The sequence below is a fragment of the Pseudophryne corroboree genome, unplaced genomic scaffold (assembly GCF_028390025.1).
Source record: "Pseudophryne corroboree isolate aPseCor3 unplaced genomic scaffold, aPseCor3.hap2 scaffold_1848, whole genome shotgun sequence".
NCBI classification, from domain to species: Eukaryota; Metazoa; Chordata; class Amphibia; order Anura; family Myobatrachidae; genus Pseudophryne; species Pseudophryne corroboree.
In genome coordinates this window covers 19,495-27,599 of record NW_026968486.1, presented here as the reverse complement: position 1 = coordinate 27,599, position 8,105 = coordinate 19,495, and the positions used below count along the sequence as shown (strand labels likewise).

General features: G+C 34.4%; 1 non-coding gene across 1 annotated transcript; it reads left to right on the top strand.

Annotated features, from left to right (window-relative positions):
- Positions 1-427: 427 nt before the first annotated feature.
- TRNAN-GUU (transfer RNA asparagine (anticodon GUU)) lies at positions 428-501 on the top strand. The gene has a single exon. It is a non-coding gene; the product is annotated as a tRNA-Asn (tRNA).
- Positions 502-8,105: the final 7,604 nt, after the last annotated feature.

Here is an 8,105-nt window from a genome sequence, read left to right as displayed (position 1 = left end):
AATAACAGGGTAAAGAAAATTAAGTGGATTTTTGAAAGAAAACTATACTGTCAATATACTATTAAAACAAATTAAAATGGTAAAAGTTATTGTACTTTAAGTAAAAATAAAAGAGCAAAAATATCAATCCCAGTTTTGATTACTTAAATTAACAAAAAAAATGCATATAGCAAAGGATAGTTTCAATCTGCCTACCTCTGGGTTATGGGTCCAGCATGCTTCCATTGCAGTACTCTGCTGCCCATGTAAGTGCAAGAGATCCTGAAGCACTCACTCATCATGGGAAAGTACCAATGTGTTTATTCGTTGGTTGATGGAAGAAACATCTTACAAAAACTCTCCAGATTATTGATTTTTTAATGTTTTTCTAGGAAACGTTCTAGATGTATGCTTATTAGCCTTTGTCAGTATGTACTTTTTGCAAAGTGTCTCTGTGGCGCAATCGGTTAGTGTGTTTGGCTGTTAACCAAAAGGTTGGTGGTTCAATCCCACCCAGGGACGTAATTAACCTTGTGATCAGATTTTGGTGATATTTAAGTAGACAAGTCAAAATTTCAAACCTCCTCTTATGGTGTAGGGTACATGGCCTTCTCTGATGTAATCAGAGTTAGATTTGATTCAGTGATTTTATAAAAAACAGCTAGGAAGCACAATTTAGCAGTGGGTTGCAGAGAAAAAAAATATGCTGGCAGAAAAATCCAATCGAGTGATTAAACAGCTCTTCATTTTCTGGCTTTATTTTTATGCTAACAAATTTGTTCTCTGAAAAGTGTCCACAAAGCCAAGTCTCTGATTAACACCTTTGTAAGGATGGTTTTTCACCTATTACTAAATTAAACTTGCTTCATTGGAAAGGCAGCAAGATGCATCCTCATTTCAATGTCTACTGAAATAATACAAGTTGACACCAGGAAACATTAACGCCACTGCATCCTTGCTGCTTTCTCATGTGGAAGTCTGTTTAATGTGAAAACAAGGTGATATCTAATTAGCACACAGGTAAGGAATTAAGAAAATCTTTATTTAAGGGTGAAGATGTTTCTCACAAAATTGTTGACCCAATGCATCATTGAAATTCAAGCTGGAAAGATGATTTTAATATATCACTTGTACATTTTGTATTGCTCTTCTGGTGACAATGTAGTTTGTTTTTGTCAATTACCATTTTAATAATAGGGTAAAGAAAATGAAGTGGATTTTTGAAAGAAAACAATACTGTCAATATACTATTAAAACAAATTAAAATGGTAAAAGTTATTGTACTTTAAGTAAAAATAAAAGAGACAAAATATCAATCCCAGTTTTGGATTACTTTAATTAACAAAAAAAAATGCATATAGCAGAGGATAGTTTCAATCTGCCTACCTCTGGGTTATGGGCCCAGCATGCTTCCATTGCAGTACTCTGCTGCACATGTAAGTGCAAGAGATCCTGAAGCACTCACTCATCATGGGAAAGTACCAATGTGTTTCTTCGTTGGTTGATGGAAGAAACATCTTACAAAAACTCTCCAGATTATTGACTTTTTAAAGTTTTTCTAGGAAACGTTTTAGATGAATGCTTATTAGCCTTTGTCAGTATGAACTTTTGCAAAGTGTCTCTGTGGCGCAATCAGTTAGTATGTACGGCTATTAACCAAAAGGTTGTTGGTTCAATCCCACCCAGGGACCTAATTGACCTTGTTATCAGATTTTGGTGATCTTTAAGTAGACAAGTCAAATTTCATACCCCCTGTTATGGTGTAGGGTACCTGGCCTTCTCTGATGTAATCAGAGTTAGATTTGATTCAGTGATTTTATAAAAACATCTAGGAAGCACAATTTAGCAGTGGGTTGCAGAGAAAAAGAAATATGCTGGCAAAAAAATCAAATTGCGTGATTAAACAGCTCTTCATTTTCTGGCTTTATTTTTATGCTAACAAATTTGTTCTCTGAAAAGTGTCCACAAAGCCAAGTCTCTGATTAACACCTTTGTAGGGATGGTTTTTCACCTATTACTAAATTAAACTTGCTTCATTGGAAAGGCAGCAAGATGCATCCTCATTTCAATGTCTACTGAAATAATACAGGTTGACACCAGGAAACATTAACGCCACTGCATCCTTGCTGCTTTCTCATGTGGAAGTCTGTTTAATGTGAAAACAAGGTGATATCTAATTAGCACACAGGTAAGAAATTACGAAAATCTTTATTTAAGGGTGAAGATGTTTCTCACAAAATTGTTGCCCCAATGCATCATTGAAATTCAAGCTGGAAAGATGATTTTAATATATCACTTGTACATTTTGTATTGCTCTTCTGGTGACAATGTAGTTTTTTTTGTCAATTACCATTTTAATAATAGGGTAAAGAAAATTAAGTGGATTTTTGAAAGAAAACTATACTGTCAATATACTATTAAAACAAATTAAAATGGTAAAAGTTATTGTACTTTAAGTAAAAATAAAAGAGCAAAAATATCAATCCCAGTTTTGATTACTTAAATTAACCAAAAAAAATGCATATAGCAAAGGATAGTTTCAATCTGCCTACCTCTGGGTTATGGGTCCAGCATGCTTCCATTGCAGTACTCTGCTGCACATGTAAGTGCAAGAGATCCTGAAGCACTCCCTCATCATGGGAAAGTACCAATGTGTTTATTCATTGGTTGATGGAAGAAACATCTTACAAAAACTCTCCAGATTATTGATTTTTTAATATTTTTCTAGGAAACGTTCTAGATGTATGCTTATTAGCCTTTGTCAGTATGTACTGTTTGCAAAGTGTCTCGGTGGCGCAATCGGTTAGTGTGTTCGGCTATTAACCAAAAGGTTGGTGGTTCAATCCCACCCAGGGACGTAATTGACCTTGTGATCAGATTTTGGTGATATTTAAGTAGACAAGTCAAAATTTCAAACCCCCTCTTATTGTGTAGGGTACCTGGCCTTCTCTGATGTAATCAGAGTTAGATTTGATTCAGTGATTTTATAAAAAACAGCTAGGAAGCACAATTTAGCAGTGGGTTGCAGAGAAAAAAAATATGCTGGCAGAAAAATCCAATTGAGTGATTAAACAGCTCTTCATTTTCTGGAATTTATTTTTATGCTAACAAATTTGTTCTCTGAAAAGTGTCCACAAAGCCAAGTCTCTGATTAACACCTTTGTAAGGATGGTTTTTCACCTATTACTAAATTAAACTTGCTTCATTGGAAAGGCAGCAAGATGCATCCTCATTTCAATGTCTACTGAAATAATACAGGTTGACACCAGGAAACATTAACGCCACTGCATCTTTGCTGCTTTCTCACATGGAAGTCTGTTTAATGTGAAAACAAGGTGATATCTAATTAGCACACAGGTAAGGAATTACGAAAATCTTTATTTAAGGGTGAAGATGTTTCTCACAAAATTGTTGCCCCAATGCATCATTGAAATTCAAGCTGGAAAGATGATTTTAATATATCACTTGTACATTTTGTATTGCTCTTCTGGTGACAATGTAGTTTTTTTGTCAATTACCATTTTAATAACAGGGTAAAGAAAATTAAGTGGATTTTTGAAAGAAAACTATACTGTCAATATACTATTAAAACAAATTAAAATGGTAAAAGTTATTGTACTTTAAGTAAAAATAAAAGAGCAAAAATATCAATCCCAGTTTTGATTACTTAAATTAACAAAAAAAATGCATATAGCAAAGGATAGTTTCAATCTGCCTACCTCTGGGTTATGGGTCCAGCATGCTTCCATTGCAGTACTCTGCTGCCCATGTAAGTGCAAGAGATCCTGAAGCACTCACTCATCATGGGAAAGTACCAATGTGTTTATTCGTTGGTTGATGGAAGAAACATCTTACAAAAACTCTCCAGATTATTGATTTTTTAATGTTTTTCTAGGAAACGTTCTAGATGTATGCTTATTAGCCTTTGTCAGTATGTACTTTTTGCAAAGTGTCTCTGTGGCGCAATCGGTTAGTGTGTTTGGCTGTTAACCAAAAGGTTGGTGGTTCAATCCCACCCAGGGATGTAATTAACCTTGTGATCAGATTTTGGTGATATTTAAGTAGACAAGTCAAAATTTCAAACCTCCTCTTATGGTGTAGGGTACATGGCCTTCTCTGATGTAATCAGAGTTAGATTTGATTCAGTGATTTTATAAAAAACAGCTAGGAAGCACAATTTAGCAGTGGGTTGCAGAGAAAAAAAATTTGCTGGCAGAAAAATCCAATCGAGTGATTAAACAGCTCTTCATTTTCTGGCTTTATTTTTATGCTAACAAATTTGTTCTCTGAAAAGTGTCCACAAAGCCAAGTCTCTGATTAACACCTTTGTAAGGATGGTTTTTCACCTATTACTAAATTAAACTTGCTTCATTGGAAAGGCAGCAAGATGCATCCTCATTTCAATGTCTACTGAAATAATACAAGTTGACACCAGGAAACATTAACGCCACTGCATCCTTGCTGCTTTCTCATGTGGAAGTCTGTTTAATGTGAAAACAAGGTGATATCTAATTAGCACACAGGTAAGGAATTAAGAAAATCTTTATTTAAGGGTGAAGATGTTTCTCACAAAATTGTTGACCCAATGCATCATTGAAATTCAAGCTGGAAAGATGATTTTAATATATCACTTGTACATTTTGTATTGCTCTTCTGGTGACAATGTAGTTTGTTTTTGTCAATTACCATTTTAATAATAGGGTAAAGAAAATGAAGTGGATTTTTGAAAGAAAACAATACTGTCAATATACTATTAAAACAAATTAAAATGGTAAAAGTTATTGTACTTTAAGTAAAAATAAAAGAGACAAAATATCAATCCGAGTTTTGGATTACTTTAATTAACAAAAAAAAATGCATATAGCAGAGGATAGTTTCAATCTGCCTACCTCTGGGTTATGGGCCCAGCATGCTTCCATTGCAGTACTCTGCTGCACATGTAAGTGCAAGAGATCCTGAAGCACTCACTCATCATGGGAAAGTACCAATGTGTTTCTTCGTTGGTTGATGGAAGAAACATCTTACAAAAACTCTCCAGATAATTGACATTTTAAAGTTTTTCTAGGAAACGTTTTAGATGAATGCTTATTAGCCTTTGTCAGTATGAACTTTTGCAAAGTGTCTCTGTGGCGCAATCAGTTAGTATGTACGGCTATTAACCAAAAGGTTGGTGGTTCAATCCCACCAATTGACCTTGTTATCAGATTTTGGTGATATTTAAGTAGACAAGTCAAATTTCATACCCCCTGTTATGGTGTAGGGTACCTGGCCTTCTCTGATGTAATCAGAGTTAGATTTGATTCAGTGATTTTATAAAAACATCTAGGAAGCACAATTTAGCAGTGGGTTGCAGAGAAAAAGAAATATGCTGGCAAAAAAATCAAATTGCGTGATTAAACAGCTCTTCATTTTCTGGCTTTATTTTTATGCTAACAAATTTGTTCTCTGAAAAGTGTCCACAAAGCCAAGTCTCTGATTAACACCTTTGTAGGGATGGTTTTTCACCTATTACTAAATTAAACTTGCTTCATTGGAAAGGCAGCAAGATGCATCCTCATTTCAATGTCTACTGAAATAATACAAGTTGACACCAGGAAACATTAACGCCACTGCATCCTTGCTGCTTTCTCATGTGGAAGTCTGTTTAATGTGAAAACAAGGTGATATCTAATTAGCACACAGGTAAGAAATTCCGAAAATCTTTATTTAAGGGTGAAGATGTTTCTCACAAAATTGTTGCCCCAATGCATCTTTGAAATTCAAGCTGGAAAGATGATTTTAATATATCACTTGTACATTTTGTATTGCTCTTCTGGTGACAATGTAGTTTTTTTTGTCAATTACCATTTTAATAATAGGGTAAAGAAAATTAAGCGGATTTTTGAAAGAAAACTATACTGTCAATATACTATTAAAACAAATTAAAATGGTAAAAGTTATTGTACTTTAAGTAAAAATAAAAGAGCAAAAATATCAATCCCAGTTTTGATTACTTAAATTAACAAAAAAAAATGCATATAACAAAGGATAGTTTCAATCTGCCTACCTCTGGGTTATGGGTCCAGCATGCTTCCATTGCAGTACTCTGCTGCACATGTAAGTGCAAGAGATCCTGAAGCACTCACTCATCATGGGAAAGTACCAATGTGTTTATTCATTGGTTGATGGAAGAAACATCTTACAAAAACTCTCCAGATTATTGATTTTTTAATGTTTTTCTAGGAAACGTTCTAGATGTATGCTTATTAGCCTTTGTCAGTATGTACTGTTTGCAAAGTGTCTCTGTGGCGCAATCGGTTAGTGTGTTCGGCTATTAACCAAAAGGTTGGTGGTTCAATCCCACCCAGGGACGTAATTAACCTTGTGATCAGATTTTGGTGATATTTAAGTAGACAAGTCAAAATTTCAAACCTCCTCTTATGGTGTAGGGTACATGGCCTTCTCTGATGTAATCAGAGTTAGATTTGATTCAGTGATTTTATAAAAAACAGCTAGGAAGCACAATTTAGCAGTGGGTTGCAGAGAAAAAAAATATGCTGGCAGAAAAATCCAATCGAGTGATTAAACAGCTCTTCATTTTCTGGCTTTATTTTTATGCTAACAAATTTGTTCTCTGAAAAGTGTCCACAAAGCCAAGTCTCTGATTAACACCTTTGTAAGGATGGTTTTTCACCTATTACTAAATTAAACTTGCTTCATTGGAAAGGCAGCAAGATGCATCCTCATTTCAATGTCTACTGAAATAATACAAGTTGACACCAGGAAACATTAACGCCACTGCATCCTTGCTGCTTTCTCATGTGGAAGTCTGTTTAATGTGAAAACAAGGTGATATCTAATTAGCACACAGGTAAGGAATTAAGAAAATCTTTATTTAAGGGTGAAGATGTTTCTCACAAAATTGTTGACCCAATGCATCATTGAAATTCAAGCTGGAAAGATGATTTTAATATATCACTTGTACATTTTGTATTGCTCTTCTGGTGACAATGTAGTTTGTTTTTGTCAATTACCATTTTAATAATAGGGTAAAGAAAATTAAGTGGATTTTTGAAAGAAAACAATACTGTCAATATACTATTAAAACAAATTAAAATGGTAAAAGTTATTGTACTTTAAGTAAAAATAAAAGAGACAAAATATCAATCCCAGTTTTGGATTACTTTAATTAACAAAAAAAAAATGCATATAGCAGAGGATAGTTTCAATCTGCCTACCTCTGGGTTATGGGCCCAGCATGCTTCCATTGCAGTACTCTGCTGCACATGTAAGTTCAAGAGATCCTGAAGCACTCACTCATCATGGGAAAGTACCAATGTGTTTCTTCGTTGGTTGATGGAAGAAACATCTTACAAAAACTCTCCAGATTATTGACTTTTTAAAGTTTTGCTAGGAAACGTTTTAGATGAATGCTTATTAGCCTTTGTCAGTATGGAAATTTGCAAAGTGTCTCTGTGGCGCAATCAGTTAGTATGTACGGCTTTTAACCAAAAGGTTGGTGGTTTAATCCCACCTAGGGACCTAATTGACCTTGTTATCAGATTTTGGTGATCTTTAAGTAGACAAGTCAAAATTTCAAACCCCCTGTTAAGGTGTAGGGTACTTGGCCTTCTCTGATGTAATCAGAGTTAGATTTGATTCAGTGATTTTATAAAAACAGCTAGGAAGCACAATTTAGCAGTGGGTTGCAGAGAAAAAAAATATGCTGGCAGAAAAATCCAATTGAGTGATTAAACAGCTCTTTATTTTCTGGCTTTATTTTTATGCTAACAAATTTGTTCTCTGAAAAGTGTCCACAAAGCCAAGTCTCTGATTAACACCTTTGTAAGGATGGTTTTTCACCTATTACTAAATTAAACTTGCTTCATTGGAAAGGCAGCAAGATGCATCCTCATTTCAATGTCTACTGAAATAATACAGGTTGACACCAGGAAACATTAACGCCACTGCATCCTTGCTGCTTTCTCATGTAAAAGTCTGTTTAATATGAAAACAAGGTGATATCTAATTAGCACACAGGTAAGGAATTAAGAAAATCTTTATTTAAGGGTGAAGATGTTTCTCACAAAATCGTTGCCCCAATGCATCATTGAAATTCAAGCTGGAAAGATGATTTTAATATATCA